Raw genomic sequence first — 13,013 nt, forward strand, 5'->3', positions numbered from 1 at the left:
TGAGGGTGAGTGACCGGTGAAGCTGGTGGTGTTTGAGGGTGAGTGACTGGTGAAGCTGGTGGTGTTTGAGGGTGAGTGACCGGTGAAGCTGATGGTGTTTGAGGATGAGTGACCGGCGAAGCTGGTGGTGTTTGAGGGTGAGTGACCGGTGAAGCTGGTGGTGTTTGAGGATGAGTGACCGGTGAAGCTGGTGGTGTTTGAGGGTGAGAGACCGGTGAAGCTGGTGGTGTTTGAGGATGAGTGACCGGTGAAGCTGGTGGTGTTTGAGGGTGAGTGACTGGTGAAGCTGGTGGTGTTTGAGGGTGAGTGACCGGTGAAGCTGGTGGTGTTTGAGGGTTAGTGACCGGTGAAGCTGATGGTGTTTGAGGGTGAGTGACCGGTGAAGCTGGTGGTGTTTGAGGGTGAGTGACCGGTGAAGCTGGTGGTGTTTGAGGGTGAGTGACTGGTGAAGCTGGTGGTGTTTGAGGGTGAGTGACCGGTGAAGCTGGTGGTGTGTGAGGGTGAGTGACCGGTGAAGCTGATGGTGTTTGAGGGTGAGTGACCGGTGAAGCTGGTGGTGTTTGAGGATGAGTGACCGGTGAAGCTGGTGGTGTTTGAGGGTGAGTGACTGGTGAAGCTGGTGGTGTTTGAGGGTGAGTGACCGGCGAAGCTGGTGGTGTTTGAGGGTGAGTGACCGGCGAAGCTGGTGGTGTTTGAGGGTGAGTGACAGGTGAAGCTGGTGGTGTTTGAGGGTGAGTGACTGGTGAAGCTGGTGGTGTTTGAGGGTGAGTGACCGGTGAAGCTGATGGTGTTTGAGGATGAGTGACCGGTGAAGCTGGTGGTGTTTGAGGATGAGTGACCGGTGAAGCTGGTGGTGTTTGAGGATGAGTGACAGGTGAACCTGATGGTGTCTGAGGGTGAGTGACCGGTGAAGCTGATGGTGTTTGAGGGTGAGTGACAGGTGAACCTGATGGTGTTTGAGGGTGAGTGACCGGTGAACCTGATGGTGTTTGAGGGTGAGTGACAGGTGAAGCTGATGGTGTTTGAGGGTGAGGGACCGGTGAACCTGATGGTGTTTGAGGGTGAGTGACTGGTGAACCTGATGGTGTTTGAGAGTGAGTAACCAGTGAAGGTGATGGTGTTTGAGGGTGAGTGACAGGTGAACCTGATGGTGTCTGAGGGTGAGTGACCAGTGAACCTGATGGTGTTTGAGGGTGAGTGACCGGTGAAGCTTATGGTGTTTGAGGGTGAGCGACAGGTGAACCTGATGGTGTCTGAGGGTGAGTGACCGGTGAACCTGATGGTGTTTGAGGATGAGTGACCAGTGAACCTGATGGTGTCTGAGGGTGAGTGACCGGTGAAGCTAATGGTGTTTGAGGGTGAGTGACCGGTGAACCTGATGGTGTTTGAGGATGAGTGACCGGTGAAGCTGATGGTGTTTGAGGGTGAGATACCAGTGAAGCTGATGGTGTTTGAGGGTGAGAGACCGGTGAAGCTGATGGTGTTTGAGTGTGAGTGACCGGTGAAGCTGATGGTGTTTGAGGGTGAGAGACCAGTGAAGCTGATGGTGTTTGAGGGTGAGAGACCAGTGAAGCTGATGGTGTTTGAGAGTGAGAGACTGGTGAAGCTGATGGTGTTGGAGTGTGTGAGTGACCGGTGAAGCTGATGGTGTTTGAGGGTGAGTGACCGATGAAGCTGATGGTGTTTGAGGGTGAGTGACAGGTGAACCTGATGGTGTTTGAGGATGAGTGACCGGTGAAGCTGATGGTGTTTGAGGGTGAGTGACAGGTGAACCTGATGGTGTTTGAGGATGAGTGACCAGTGAAGCTGGTGGTGTTTGAGGGTGAGTGACAGGTGAACCTGATGGTGTTTGAGGGTGAGTGACAGGTGAACCTGATGGTGTTTGAGGGTGAGTGACCGGTGAAGCTGGTGGTGTTTGAGGATGAGTGACCGGTGAAGCTGATGGTGTTTGAGGGTGAGTGACAGGTGAAGCTGATCGTGTTTGAGGATGAGTGACCGGTGAAGCTGATGGTGTTTGAGGATGAGTGACCGGTGAAGCTGGTGGTGTTTGAGGGTGAGTGACCGGTTAAGCTGGTGGTGTTTGAGGGTGAGTGACCGGTGAAGCTGGTGGTGTTTGAGGGTGAGTGACCGGTTAAGCTGGTGGTGTTTGAGGGTGAGTGACCAGTGAAGCTGATGGTGTTTGAGGATGAGTGACCAGTGAAGCTGATGGTGTTTGAGGGTGAGTGAAGGGTTGAGGGAGAAGTTTGTTGAATTGAGTAATGATGCCGCGCACTCTCTCACGTCTGTGGAATTTGCCTGCGGTGCGGAGGGAGCGAGGGCTGGGGGGAGGGGGGGGGAAGGGCAAGGCAGAGAGAGAGAGAGAGAGAGAGAGAGAGGAGGGGGGGGGGCAAAAGGACGGGTTGGGAAAAACTGCAGAGGCATTTAGACGGACGAGAGTGACCGAGTGATTGCAGGAACCCAAATAGTGCTGCGGAGACCGGTTTGTGAGACACGAAGGGAAAGACCACAGAGTCGTCCGGTTCAGCTCCGTCGTCCTTCCGTATCCAACGTCATCGATGCAGCGATAATCAAGAAATGGGTAAATCTCATTTAATACCACACTTTTCATTTGCGATGTGTTGTGCATTTTTTTATTGTATCAAACGAAAGGGGTGTGGGTACAGCACAGGCATGGTGGGTCAAATGGCCCCCTCTGGTGTCCAACTTCCTTACATATCCTTGGAATGTACTGTCCCGGTACCTTCAGGTTTTCAATTTATTTTATTATTTTTGCAGCAAAAGCATCATTTTGTGTGTGTGATTCCTTGTATGGAACACGTTGATGAGGGAGGAAAATGTTTATAATTTCATCCAACAAATTTGCGTACGTAATAAATAGATGGTTTCTTACGGAATCAAACAGACAACACTTGTCGTTAAGAAGTGTAAATGGTGTCGCTTGCCTTTTTTTTATGCACACAAGATAGCGGGGCGCATGGAAGAGCGAGGACACGAAGATTGAAAAGGTAACGAACTAGCGACTGTGGGGCCAAAGTAAGACAACAGCTGCAAGGACAAGCACGTCTCAAGCAAGACAAGGTATATAATATAGCGAGCACATCTCGGTTATTCCATCGTGATCTGATATCCTCATTTGCCATACAAGACCAACTTCATTTCTCCATTTCTGACTTCCTCCCCTCCACTCATTGCCATCAATGGAATCCTCTCGTCCCCTCTCCCAGTGGAGACTAGAGTCCCTCAAGGCACTGTGTTGGGCCTAGTCATTCTTCATCTATATTATGACCTATACGATGCCCTGGAATACCCTCTCTTCCTTTTTGCAGATAGCTACACATTACTTTTGTACAGTACCCCATCCTGCTGACTGACAGCCTCTCCGATGTAGCTTCCTTTGCTATCTCAGTCCTCCGCCACCCTCCTCAACACCTCTGGGATGCACACGTTCTTCCAGGAAGCCCTTTCCAGCTTGTGCAGTATTTCTAAAATCCAGGCTGACTGCATACCTCAACCTTTTGTTGTCGCCGGGTGGCATCATTGGCTGGGGTACAGCTGTGCCGGCTGAGAAATAAGGGAATGAACGAACAGGAAAAGAGTCGAGCGAGAAGTGGAATAATCTGAGTAACCTGCAAGTTTATAGGGTTGGGTTGTTGGGGTAGAAGAGATCACGGGCCAGGTTCATGGTGCGGGTCAGTTGAGATGGTAGTATACCACCAACTTGAAGCCATCGACGGAAGAGTGAGATTGAATAGCTTCAGGAAAGCAGCTCCACAAACAAGAGAAAACAAGATGGTGAAGGTGAACGCTAAACCTGGATATTTAGAGTTCAACCAGGAAGGGTTTACTGGAATTTCTATCCTAAAATTGCTGTATAGGGTCGGAAGGGTGGGAGAGCAGAGGGACTGAGATTGGAGGTGACATCATAAAACCTCTCCTCCAGTCTAGCTCTCTCTGTCTTACTCCCGTGAATCCAGTTTCCGGGTTTGACAGCTTTTCTTCTCTTTTCTTAGTGACCTGCATCCAAAGAGTTGGCCTCCAAAGTCATTCTCCGACTTAGCATTCCACATCATACAAAATCCCTCCTTGGCACACCTGAACTCGTATCCACCTACATGTCCTTCTTCCGCAGCTTGATGGAGTAATGCTCTCCCCTTGGGCTGGCTCTCCTGCATCACACCTTGCTCAGCTTGATGCCGTGGAAACAAGGCCCTCAAGATTCTTGGAATCTCCCGAGTCTATAGGCCTATCACTTTCACAACGCAGACAAGTTGGTGGTCTCTGTCTTCTACCGCCTCTTTTCTGATCCAGAATCACTGCTCACCTCCATTCATTTGTTGCTCTTTTTTCCCACCTGTGGAATCAACTTCCACATTCTCTTCAATCTCATTCTTCCCTCTAGGTCTTCAAGGCAGCTGTTCACAACCGTCTCAGATCATCCCCCATCCAAAACCATCATCTTTACTGCACCTGTTAAACCACCCTATCCCTATCTCCCACAAATTTTGCTTCTGTATCCATCTTGTCCACCCCTTGTGCTCTCCTCTACCCTTCATCATTACCCGCACGTCCCTTGTTCGTCCTTCGGCCTTGCTGTTGGCATTTCCCCCTTCTCATTCTGCTGTTCCTTTTGTCCTGTTGCGTCGTGATCCATTCTGTGTTATCGCTCTTCCATGAGCCTCAACTCTGTATACAAAAAATACACATCCTCTTTTGTACAGACCTATTAGTTTACTTCCAATCATCAGCAAGGTCATGGAATCGATCATTGCAGTTGACATCAAATCCTTCCTGTTCTCCAATGGCCTGATCCCAGATCACCAATTCGAATTCAGACCAGGTCACTCTTCCTTAGACCCTACGCTTCCCTACTGCTTCTACTCTCCCACCACTCTTCCATGGCAGAGGCCCAGAATCTCAGCAAGGGATCTGGGCCATCTACCTACACATACCTGGAGTATTTGACACAGTGTGGCACCCCACCTTGCTCTCCAAACTCTCAGCCTACGGACTTCCAAGGCCCTCTCCTCTGATGGCTCACGTACTATCTCCACTCATGCTCTCATAGTCAGCTAGTGGCTCTCAATGGGATCCTCTCAACTCCCCTCCCTGGTCAGACTGTCAGGTTACTCATCTTCGTCAACAATCTTTCTGAGCCTAACTTCCTCTGCGCACCTTTTCATTTCTTTATTTTTACATTTTTTTTCAATTACTGTTTCATTCAGAAGTTTTCCTTCCTCTTCTTTCACCCTCCTTCTGGATGTGAGCCTGTGTCCAGCTCATTCGCCCCATGTCCTTCTCCTCTTGCTCTCATTCTTCCCCTCATTCTTTGTCCAAGGGTCCTTCTGTTGCGTTCCGCTATCATGCTGCTGGTGTGTTTCCCACTTTCCAATGCGTTCTTTCTGTTATGTGTTCTCACTCTTCCATGAGCTTCGACTTTTTATGCAAAAACAAATAGAGAGGCCAGGTACCTGCCGGTGATGTGGGTACAACAGGCCTCGGCTTCGGCTTCATCACAGATGATGCCAATAATGTTTGCTGCTAATAACAATTTGTATACAAAGTCGAGGCTCGTGGAAGAGCGAAAATTCAATTGTTCTTTAATTTTCAACCTTCAATTGTGAAATAGTGAAAATATTAAAATATTGTGCACATTCCACTGTATTTTCACGAGATGAGTGAGCGTGTTCGGTGTTCCCATCCAAGCAGGTAGCCAATGATGCTGGGATCACATTTACTGTGTTGATTTTTCCATTTTTTCCTGATCATAAATTCTTCGGCTTGGATGAGGTATGTTTCCGCAATTAGGCATAGATCATTGGGGTGGGGGAGAGGAGGATGGGGTTGAGAGAGAAAGATAACAGTTAATTCTAAACAGTGAATTTTGAAAAAGCAGGACGAGAACAAAATGGAATTCCAAAAGCAAGTGACTGAGGCTTCGACTGCAATGACATGGTAGAGAAATTAGAAGAGTTATGAATAAAACAAATGCATTCCAGAGCAATTTTAATTTAACAATGCATTAAACAATTAAACAATCAATTAAACAAAGACGGAGGCTCAATTAAACAACAAATGCATTTAACAATCCTCTCCAAGAAGTTCTGTCGCTCAAGTTTTTGGGTCTCACTATCTGCCATGATCTTTCCTGGGAAAACCACATTTCAAATCTGGCCTCCAAAGCCAGTCGCCGACTGGGCATCCTCCGTCGTGTGAAGTCCTTCCTTGGCACACCTGAGCTCCTCACCACATACAAGGCTTTCATCCGCAGCTCAATGGAATACTGCTCTCCCCTCTGGGCTGGTGCTCCTGCCTCACACCTAGCTCGGCTTCACGCTGTTGAAACCAAAGCATTCAGAATCATTGGAATCTCCCACGATGAAGCTATCTCCGAGGGCCTTTCACTCACTCACCACAGGCAGGTTGGTGGTCTTTCTGTCTTCTACCGACTCCTCTCCGGCCTTGCTCCTCCAGCTCTGTCTGTGCAATGTCCCCCCAACAATCCTCCCTCCAGGTCTTTAAAACAGCTGTTCACCACCATCTCTTATCTTCCCCCATCCAAAACCTTGATCTTTTCTACCCCCGCTAATTCAGCCCAGATACACTTTTTTGAAATTCCAACTTCTTTCCTGGAAGTCCTTGCAGTGTTGATGTGTTTTATACCTCTCCCACCTCCCCCCAAGCCCTCTCCCTCCCACAGTTCTCTCGATGTCCCTGCTCTCAAATGTTGTGTTTGTGTCCTTCCCCCTCTCTCCCCATCTTGTCTACCGCTCCCCTTATTTTGTGTTTTTTGTGTCGGTTTGACTTTTTATGTGATTAATGTTAGCTCTTTCACAAGCCTCGATTTTGTATACAAAAAAAACAAAGAAAAGAAATGTTGTGTTTGTGTCCTTCCCCCTCTCTCCCCATCTTGTCTACCACTCCCCTTATTATATGTTTTATGTGTCGGTTTGTCTTTCTGTGTGATTAATGTTAGCTCTTTCACGAGCCTCGATCTTGTATACAAAAAAAATTTAAAAAATGATGGTGGACAGATGTCATTGTAAGAGTTGATATGACATTGTAGTCGAGAAATGAGCAGAGTCGTTGTTGTTCTCCTCCGCTTCCCTTTATAAGGGGTGAGGTCCAATGGTGCGAAACTCCTGCCCTCCCTTGACCACAATACTCCTCCACTCTCCAACCATCCCCACCTTACTGATATCCCTCTTCACACAATCCTCCCATCTCAACTGCGGTCTACCTCTTTTCCTCCTATTTTGTTCCCTCAACCTATCCGCTCTCTTTGCCATTCTCTCTTCCTCCATCCGTACCAAGTGTCCAACCCATCTCAGCCGGCATTTCACCAATCTCACCGTCAAGCTCATCTGCACACCAATCTCCTCCCTCAGTTCATCCATTTTCCTTCTATCCATCCTCTTCCCTCCACAGTCGACTAAATATAAAGCTATAAAATAATAAATTAAGGGCCTTGTGCTACAAACCTCCTGAGGTTTATCTGGATATAAAAGTCTAATACTCTCAACTCTTGCATTCTCCAACTTGGTGACATGTGGGCAGCAGATGCTCGAACAAAATATAATTTGACAACAAAAATAAATAATTGTAAAGATGAAGAGGTGATTTTTCGCTTAAGAAGGATGTAACTCTTTAATGGGCTCTAAGGTGATGGATGACCTGCAAAAGAAGCCCTTTTTGAAATTTTAAACATTATTCACTTCAATTACAATTTGATGGAGAAATAAATGGAGCTACAATGGTCTATTAGTTTAACTGCGGCCATTTGTGATGGTCAGAAAGTCAGACTGCGGTCAGAAGTCATTAGAATGCCTTGTAATGAGAGCCTATGTTTTGTATACAATATATATATACATATACGTATATATACATATATATGCACATTTATATATATATATATATATATATATATATATATATCACTGAAAATCCTGTTGTTTTTTTTACCCCATGTTGACCTTGATTTCATTGTGAGTTGAAGAATGGCCTGCCAATGAACACCATAACCAACATTTGCGCCAAGTTTGGTTAAACTCCCACAATTGCATTCCGATAAGTTTAAAACGTTACCGGAAGGACGAACGGGTTCTGCCAATGGTCTGAAGTTTCTGGAATATAGTTTCACGTTTGCAAATCATTGGGTTTGAGGCTGCCATTGCAATTGAATGGTATTAATGGAATGGTATGTTTGTTTGTGTCTGCTATTAAGACTTCTTTAATGGCCCCAGTTATTCGAAACAACTTGTGGGGTCGACCGGTTTAGGTTTTTGGGCCACATATTTGACGAACTGCAAGCAAGGTGGGGGCAAGCAAGGGGCAAACAGTTATTTATATGGGGCATGTCATACAGTTGGCTTATTTGATTACCTTCAAGTAATCGATTGTGGTGGCAGTCCATGGATCAAATATACATAAATAAGTAACATTTGAATACATTGGGTACACAAACAATACAATATGTACAAACCCAAAGGGTGATAACACAAAAAAACAAAGGTATTAATATATCACATACATTATCATCTTAAAATACGCAACTTGGTGTCTGTCTGTCTGTCTGACCACTATACACCCGGTCGTTACTTATCCAATCTCCACCAAACGGTTGACAGGAGGACTAAGGGTCACACGATGGACGTTGTAGCGACTTAATTTGCCCCCTCTCTCAAAAGGGGTTTTCCACCTTGGGCGAAATCCGTGTTAAGGTGTATGGATAACTTATAGTGGCATATTTCTAAAAGTCCGTTTCTAATAGCAAAAGTAATTATATAACACTAGTGATATCAAAATCTTAATGTTACAAAACAATATTAATACTAATAATATCCCCCCTCCCCAAGGAGTTTTTCCTCTTTGGACAAAGGCCATGTTAACGTGTATAAATAGCTTACCTGGCGTTTCTTGTGGACACCCCTCCCAGAAGTAAAAATATATTATAAACAACAAAAACGTATGATTAACTTTTTGCAATCGCTACTGTCACTACTGTTGTTTAACAAGAAACTGAAAGGGTGGAAACCAACTTTATTGATGCATTCTATTCTTATTGTGTTATTTATGGACCAGAGCCTAGATCTACTGTAATCTATATACCCCATAGAGGGGTAATATTATGACCCTGCTGCTTCCATAGGGTACAGGTGTGCTAGTGAACTAAAGTCGACAGAAAGAACTAAAAAGCAAAGAAAAAAAAACCATCAATGTAGGAGCTTACACCAGACGGATTATTGTTTGAAAACTGCATTGACATCCGCATTTTGTGATTTAAAAAAAAATCAACAAAACCATTGAACCATTGAATCAAAAATCAGGTCATTTGTCGAACATGCATAGTTCACCAATATACTGCACTGCTTTATTTTTGATAAAACGTAAGTTTCTGAATATTTTTCTCAGTTATTGCAATGATCAGGAAAATGCAGGCCATGTTTAACTTCCTTGCATGTGTATATTGTTACGGATTCGTCACTTCCGTCGTTGTGGTTTTCATCCACTGTAAGCATTTTTGGTTCCATGTACTGTTATTGTTATCGTTTCAGTGAAATGGAGATAACTGTTTGCAAAAGGTAAAAAAAAATTAATGTTTTAAAAGAAACCGGAAACCGGATCGAGAGAAAACCGGATGAAGAAGAGGAGAAAGAAGAAGTAGAGCAAGTGAGGTGGAGAAGAAGCCGAGTTGCTTTGAGGTCTTGAGCAAACACTGGCGAACGGGGGTCACGAGCGAACTTTGGGTTTCCTGGGAGAGGGATTCCTGTGACAGAGTGGTTCTCGCTGTGAAAGATAAACCTGCGTGACAGGTTTTGTGGTTGATTCCGAAGAGAATCGTTGTTGAAGTGTAGGTACGCCTTCAGTACGGGCTCGTCGGCCATTTTGCCTCGCTCCCGATTTCGCATCGCTCCAGGCTTTTCACCTCGCTCCAACCATTTCACCGCATCCAGCCGTTAGCCTGGTTTGCGTGTGTAACGTGGATTTTGAGTGGGAATTTGAGGTTCGCCATTTGGGAGCCGTTGAACGTTCATACCCGAAGGTGTGATTTCCCAGTCGCCTCTTGAGGGCACCTTTGCGCATCTTTGGCAGCGTGACTGTCAGCCGAACGGGATTCTGGTCTCGATACGACATCGTTCTTACGATCACCGGAGCGTGGATCGACTTTGGCTTGATGCCGGGACAGAGACTTGGGGAATGTTCTTTTCGCTCACTTGGAGCACAGTGAGTTATATTGTATGAAACTGATGGTACCATCATAGGAATGATATATTTGTTGTACAATTGATTAATATTGTTCTTGTACTGTTATTCTTGTGTGACCTTAATACAATACTTGTTTGTTGGTAACAATTGGTATGGTTTCACCATTGGTCTTTGACACACAGAATAACACATCTTTCTGCCGTGATTCCTTTCGGGGCTCAGAGGTACACCGTGACCGGGGTTTGGGGAGGAGCACGTAACAGAAATTGGGGTCTCGTCTGGGATAGAATTCCCTAACATTCCCAAAATTCCCAAATTTGGAATTTTCTAACATTCCCAAATTTTTCAAAAAATTGGAATTTTTTTTGTATGAAGGTTAACAGGTGCTAACTAATAGTCACCATGGTGTTTGACGCAGAAAAGTTTGCAGCATCTCCTAATGAGGCACAGTTCCAGGCGTTAAAAAGATCGGAACTCATGATATTGGCCAAATATTTTAACTTGGAGGTCTGAGTTAGTATGAAGAAAGCAGAGATTCAGACATTGGTGGTAGAGTCTCTAGTGGGACAATGAACATGGGAAGAGGTAGCCTTGGATTGGTTACCAGAGGAAAAAGGAAATGTGGAGCTCTGGAAATTGGAGATGCAACTGCAGAGCCAGGAAAGGTTAAAAGAGTTGCAATGGAAAGCCTAGGAGAGAAGAGCAGAGGAAAGAGCAGAGGAAAGGAGAGCTGAAGAAGAAAGAAGAGCAGAGGAAAGGAGAGCCGAAAGGGAGTTAAAGGAACGGGACATGGAGTATCAGAAGGAACTTAAACTCAAGGAGCTGGAATTACTGGGGGAACAGAGAGAAGTAGTATCCATGCCGGCTAGTTCGACAACCAGTCAGAACTCTTGGGATGTTGGTAGGTATGTGAGGCTGGTTCCACCCTTCAATGAAAAGGAGGTAGCCAAGTTTTTTTTACACTTTGAGAAGGTGGCTCAAATGTTAAAATGGCCTGTGGGGTCCTAGACTATGTTAGTGCAAAGTGTTCTGGTGGGTAAAGCTCAAGATATCTATTCGGCTTTACCGATTGACCAATGTGCAGATTATGAGATAGTGAAGAAAGCCATTCTCAAAGCCTATGAATTGGTCCCTGAAGCTTACCGACAAAAATTCAGGAATGCCAAGAAGAGGGAGAGTGAGACCCATGTGGAGTTTGCCAGAATGAAGGAAACTATGTTTGATAGGTGGTGTGACTCGAAGGAGATTGGGAAAGACTTCAACCTTTTGCGACAATTGATCTTGGTGGAGGAATTCAAACAGTGTGTCCACGTGGACATTAAAGCACATCTGAATGAAAAAAAAGTACCGGAGTTGTATGAGGCAGCAACAGTGGCAGATGACTATGACACACAGGATGGGGTTCCACAAACCTAACTTCCCGCCTAGAGTTAGCCAGGGGAGTTACGGCAAATCAGGTTCGGAGAACAAATTTTCATGGAGGCGGCCTAGAGAGGACTATGGGGAGAAATCTGATACTGCGACTTTCAGGGATCAGACGACTGCAGTTACAAGACATACCTATCTTTCGGGGGGTGCAAGGCAGACTACGAGTGTTTCCTCCGGGCCTACTTGTGCTTTTTGCAAGAAACCGGGGCATTTGATGTCCCAATGTGACGCCCTGAAAAGGAAAAATCAGGAGCGGAGTCAAACTAGTGCAACTCCGAATGCGTTGGCCAATGTGAGAAATCGTCCTTGGAGGACAGTGCCTTGTGAAGGTTCCCATGCCAAAGTTATGGCATCACAGAACGACCTTGTCCAAGAGGGTTACAAAGCTTTTATTTCCGAGGGGTTTGTGTCACTGGATGGGGACTTAACGAACCAGAGACCTGTTAGGGTATTGAGGGACACAGGAGCACATCAATCTTTGATGCTTGAGGGCATTTTGCCATTATCAGAGAAGACGGCAACTGGTGTTAGTGTTATTTTACAGGGGGTTGGTGGCTATGTTAAAGCTCCTCTTCATGTCATCCATTTGAAGTCTGATTTGGTGTCAGGACCGGTCACCGTAGGTTTACATGCCACTCTTCCTGTAGAGGGAATCTCTTTCATTATCGGGAATGATTTGGCCGGTGGTCGAGTTTCTGGTAATCCAATGTTGGTTGAAAAGCCCAGTATGGAAAATAACACAGCACAGTTAGAGCAGGAGATTCTGGGTATCTTTCCATCCTGTGCCGTGACTCGTGCTATGTGTAGGAAGCGTTCTGAAGAGAAGGAGAAGGAAGGCGATGTGGATTTGGGTTCCTTAGAGGTATTGGAGGAAAATTCTGGAAGAGGTAATAGGAAAGGGAGTGACATCAAGGAACTTAAGGAAAAGGTGGCATCTGGAATAAAAGTGGAAATGGAGTGTCCGTCGGAGACATCTGGGAACGAGGCTGAACAAACGGTACTGGTCCGAAAAAGACTTGTTGAAGAACAACACGGAGATTCGGAGCTCCGGAGTTTAATTAGTTAAGCCGTTACAGAGGACGAGGCTATGAAGGTACCTGTTGGTTACTTCATGAAAGGGGAAATACTCATGATGAAATGGAGACCACCGGAGGTGCCAGCAAACGATGTGTGGAAAGTTCATTCCCAAATTGTGGTGCCACCGCCGTACCGGAAGGAGATATTGAGTTTGGCGCATGAGACACCTTTGGCCGGGCACCTTGGAGTGAACAAGACATGTGACAGAATATTTGTACATTGTTTCTGGCCAGGATTGCGACGTGATGTGGTGGAGTTCTGTAAATCTTGCCATTCTTGTCAGCTGGTGGGAAAACCTAATCAGA

The 13,013-nt window shown here is 45.9% G+C and overlaps 1 protein-coding gene across 4 annotated transcripts in view; it reads left to right on the forward strand.

The window, feature by feature from the left end:
- Positions 1-2,342: 2,342 nt before the first annotated feature.
- Positions 2,343-13,013, forward strand: part of LOC137413868 (thrombospondin-1) — a 97,446-nt gene continuing 86,775 nt past the window's right edge. Inside the window, exons 1-2 of one of the 4 annotated variants that reach the window (XM_068099307.2) lie at positions 2,343-2,578; positions 2,963-3,078. The gene's annotated coding sequence lies outside the window, so the exon portion shown is untranslated. The remainder of the gene's footprint in view (positions 2,579-2,962; positions 3,079-13,013) is intronic. The other 3 variants (XM_068099308.2, XM_068099310.2, XM_068099309.2) reach the window with 3 other exon arrangements.

This window comes from Myxine glutinosa, chromosome 11 (assembly GCF_964187855.1).
Source record: "Myxine glutinosa chromosome 11, kmMyxGlut1.1, whole genome shotgun sequence".
Taxonomy (NCBI): Eukaryota; Metazoa; Chordata; class Myxini; order Myxiniformes; family Myxinidae; genus Myxine; species Myxine glutinosa.